This window comes from Eriocheir sinensis, chromosome 61 (assembly GCF_024679095.1).
Source record: "Eriocheir sinensis breed Jianghai 21 chromosome 61, ASM2467909v1, whole genome shotgun sequence".
NCBI classification, from domain to species: Eukaryota; Metazoa; Arthropoda; class Malacostraca; order Decapoda; family Varunidae; genus Eriocheir; species Eriocheir sinensis.
This window is the reverse complement of record NC_066569.1, coordinates 5010137-5015136: the sequence shown is the minus strand read 5'-3', so window position 1 is coordinate 5015136 and position 5000 is coordinate 5010137.

Here is a 5000-nt window from a genome sequence, read left to right as displayed (position 1 = left end):
AAGAAAGAAAAAGAATGAGAGAGAGAAAGGAAGAAGAAAAGATAAGAAGGAAAAAAATGTTAGTTAGAAATGAAGGGAAAGAAAGCAAGAAAAAGAAAGAGAGAGAGAAAAGGAGAAGAAAAAAATAAGGAGGAAAAAACTTTGAAAGAAGGGAAAGAAAGAAAAAGAAAAAGATAGGAAGGAAGGAAAACAAGACTAGTGATAAAAATTGATTGAAAAGAGAGAAAGAAAGAAGGAAAATGAAAAAGAAAGAAAGGAAAATAATAATGAATGAAGAAAATTGATTGAAAAGAGAGAAAGAAAAAAGGAAAATGAAAAAGAAAGAAAGGAAAATAATAATGAATGAAGATAATAAGTTAGAAAAGAGAGGAAGAAGGAAGAAAGAAAGGAAAATTAAAGTAAAATAAGATAAATATAAATGTTAGAAAGGAAGAAAAAAGAAAAAAAGAAAAGAAAAAGGAATGATAATAATAATAATAATAATAATAATAATAATAATAATAATAATAATAATAATAATAATAATAATAATAATAATAAAAATGTTAGTTAAAAAAAAGAGAGAAAGAAAATAAAGAATAAGAAAGGAAAAGAAAGTTGTAATAATTATAAAAAGAAATAGTTAGAAATGAAAGAAAAGACAGGAAAGAAAAGAAAAAGAAGTGAAAATACTGATGAAAATAGGAAAAAAATAAAGAAAATAAGAAAGAACGAAGGAAAATAAAGAAAATTAGATAAAATAAGATAATAGAAAATAAGAAAATAGGAAAAAAAAAAGAAAGAACGAAGGAAAATAAAGAAAATAAAGAAAATACAGAAAATAAGAAAAAGAAAATAGGAAATAAAGAAAATAAGATAAGACAGTAAATATATAATCTTTGTTTTTCCGTTTGCTGTTGTCGTCGCTGTTGTTGTTGTTGTTGTTGTTGTTGTTGCTGTTGTTGCTGTCGTCTTCATGTATTTAAGAAAACAAGAAAGAAAAACGACCCAAAGAAAATATCGAAGTCCAGTGAAATTTTGAAAAAGGAAGAAAACAAAGAAAAAGAAAATGTCGAGTCCGGTGAAATTTTGAAAAGGAAGACAATTAAAGAAAACAAAAAGAAGAAAATAAAGACAATAGATAGATAAATGCCACTAGAATTTTGCTTTTGTTTTGATAGATAAAAAAAAGAAATAGATAGATAGATAAAGAAAGTCGATAACAATAGATTAGTGTGTGTTTTGTACCACCATATGTGTGTGTGTGTGTGTGTGTGTGTGTGTGTGTGTGTGTGTGTGTGTGTGTTGGTGTTCGGGTAATGATGATGATGATGATTGAGAAAGAAAAAAGAAAAGGAGAAGGAAAGAAATGGAAAGAAAAATGGAAATAAGAAACGAAGGAAGTAAAGAAAGAAAGAAAGAAAGACAATGAAAAAAAGGAGTAAATAAAAAAGGAGGGAAGGAAAATGAGAAAAGAAGGAAGGAGGAGAAGAAAAAAAGGAATAGAGGTAGAAGGGAAGAAAATGAAGAAGAATGACAAGAAAGGAAGGAAAGAAGAATGAAAATAAGAAAGAAAGAAAGAAAAGAAGACAATGAAAAAAAGGAGTAAATAAAAAAAGGAAGGAGAGAAAGAAGAATGAAGAATAAGGAATGAGAGAAGGAAGGAAACGAAGGAAGAGAGATAGATGAGAAGGAAAGGAGGAAGAATGACAAGAAGGAAAGAAAGAAATAAGAATGAAAATAAAGAAAGGAAGAAAGAAAGATAGAAGAGAATGAAAAAAAAGGAGTAAATAAAAAAGGAAGGAAAGAAAGAAGAATGAAGAATGAAAAATAAGAAAAGAGGGAAGGAAGGAAACAAAGAAAGAGAGATAGAAGAAAGGGAAATAAAGAAGAATGACAAGAAAGGAAGGAAGGAAGGAAAAAAATAAGAATGAAAATGAGAAAGAAAGGAAGAAAGAGAAGAAGAGAATGAAAAATAGGAGTAAATCAAGAAAGGAAGGAAAGAAAGAAGAATGAAGAATGAGAAATAAGAAAGAAAGGAAGGAACGAAGGAATAGAAGAAAAAAAACAAAGACAGAAACAAGAAAAGGAAGAAAGGAAGAAGACAGAAGAGAAGGAAATGAAAAAAAGAAAATGGAAGAAAGAAGGAAAAAAAAGGAAAAAAAAGAAAATAGGAGAAGACAAAAATAACCACCTGTGCCATCTGAGAAAAAGAAAGAAAAGAAAGAAATAAAGGAAAGAATGAAAATAAGGTAGAAAAAGAAAGAAAAGAGTTGCCTTGTCTTTATCGAGTATTGGATTGAAGAAAAGAAAATGCAGTGAGGACCTAAATTTTCTTCTTTTTCTTCACCCTAAAGAAAAAAAGAAAAAAGAAAGATAAAGAAAAAATTTGCGACTTCATTTTTTCTTCGTTTTTTCTTTTTTTTTTCTTTTTTTGAGTTGAAAGAAAAAAAGAAAATAAGTAAAAAAATAATAAAAGATCAGATATTTCAGGGAGAGAGAGAGAGAGAGAGAGAGATCACACAAGACCACTCTGTTAAGTCTCTCTCTCTCTCTCTCTCTCTCTCTCTCTCAATACAAAACACATAATGGTCCAAACACACACACACACACACACACACACACACACACACACACACACACACACACACACACACACACACACACACACACACACACACACACACACACACACACACATACAAACAAACAAACAAACAATTGACTCAACTGGAACGTGATTTAAGGAGAGAGAGAGAGAGAGAGAGAGAGAGAGAGAGAGAGAGAGAGAGAGAGAGAGAGAGAGAGAGAGAGAGAGAGAGAGAGAGAGAGAGAGAGAGAGAGAGAGAGAGAGAGAGAGAGAATAAAGCTGGTGTTTCAAGAGGCAGAATGGGAAAGGCAAGAGGAGTCACTTCAATGTTGTGCAAATCCGTGAATCTCTCTCTCTCTCTCTCTCTCTCTCTCTCTCTCTCTCTCTCTCTCTCTCTCTCTCTCTCTCTCTCTCTCTCTCTCGTACATTACTGGTTTCATGATCTTATTTAGTGTCTGAGAGAGAGAGAGAGAGAGAGAGAGAGAGAGAGAGAGAGAGAGAGAGAGAGAGATGGAAATGTTTTAGTGAGAATTTCAAACTATTCTGTGGATTTAGAAGTTGTATAATTTATTCTTTTTATTATTCTATTGATTTATTTATTAGGATTTTAAAAGAATGTATTGAAGGGAAGATAAATATAGGAAGGAGATAATAGACGGAGGAAAGGACTGGGAAACGAAGGAAAGGAAGAAGGAAATGAAGAAAGAAAGAAGAAAGGAAGGAAACGGAGAAGAAAATGAATGAATGAATGGAAAAGAAAACGATATGGAAGACAGGAAAGAAGAAAGTCATAAAAAGAAGACAAGTATAGATGAATGAAGAGGAGGAAAGAATAGGATAGAACATATTAGAAGAAAGAAGAGAAGAAAAATAAGTCGTAAAAGAAAGAGAGAAGGGAAGAGGAAGAAAATCACAGAAGAAAGAAGGAAAATAGGAGAGGGAATTTATAGAAGGAAGGGAAGAAGAAAAGACGAAACCAAGAGAAAGAAGAAAAGAAGAAAATTATAAACGAAAGAAAGAAGAAAAAGTATATACGAAACAACAGTAGGAAAGAAAAACAGAAAAAGTACAAAAGAAAGAAAGAAAGAGAGAGAGAGAGGAAGAAAACTATAGAAGAAAGAAAAGAGAAAGAAAGAAGAAGAAAGATACAGACAAAAGAATGAAGACAAAGAAAGAAAGAAAGGTAAAGAAAAACTACACAGGAAAGAAAGAAAGAAAGAGGAAGAAAAAAAAGAGAAAGAAAGAAGAAGAAAGATACAGACAAAAGAATGAAGAAAAAAAAAGAAAGAAAGAAGAAGAAAACTAAACACGAAAGAAGAAAGAAAAAGAAAAAGAGAAAGAGGAAGAAAGCTATAGAAGAAAGAAAAGAAAGAAAAAAGAAGAGACAAAAGAATAAAGAAAAAACAATGAAAGAAAGAGAAAAACTACACATGAAAGAAAAGAAAGAAAGAAAGAAAGAAAGAAAAAGAATGAAACAACCTTATTTTTCCCATACGCTTCCTGCCTTGTCCTGACTCTGAGCTTCTGTGAACAGCCTTGCTCAATAATGCTAAAAGGGAAATAAAAATAAATAAAAAAAATAAGAGGGGAAGAATAAATAAGCCGAGGAATAGGCCTATCGGAATCTGTGCTCAATAGGCCTACCTGATCTCTGTTTGTTTGTTTGTGTGTTTATTTTGCTCTGTCTTGTGGTGTTTTTTTTTTTTTGTAATGATTTTTTTTTCTTTTTTCTTTATTTCTTATTCAAATTTTTTCTTGTTATTGTTTTTTTTATCATTTATTCGCCTATTACATTTTTATCACTTGTTCATAGCCTATTATCCTTCCTTCCCTTCTTCCTTCCTTCTTTTTCTAATCTCTTTCTTCCTCTTCCTTTCTTCCTTTCTTCACTGTTTTCTCTCATTCCTGTCTTTCGTATTTCATTTAGTAACATATTACCTTCCTTCCCTTCCTTTCCTTCCTTCCTTCCTTCCTTCCTTCCTTCCTTTTCTAATCTCTTTCTTCCTCTTTCCTTCCTTCCTTCCTTCCTTCCTTTTCTAATCTCTTTCTTCCTCTTTCCTTCCTTCCTTTCTTTCTTCCTTCCTTCATTCATTCATTAATTTATTTATTTACTTTTTATTTCCTTTCATTATTCAGTTGTCGCCATTATTCCTTCCTTCCTTCATTCCTCTCTCTCTTCCTCTTCCTTTCCTCTTGTTTATCTCATTTTTCCTTTCCTTCTATTCTCTCCTTTCTCTCTTCTTTTTCCTTTCTTTTCCTCTTTTCTTTCTCTTATTCAATTCTTTCTTGCTTTAATCTATTTCTTTACTTATCATTTTCTTTCGTTATGCATTTGTTCGTCATTCTTCCATTCTTTCTTTCTTATCTTACTTTTTTTAATTATTTCTTTAGTTTCCCTCTCCTTCAAGCTTTGCACGCGGGTATACAAATA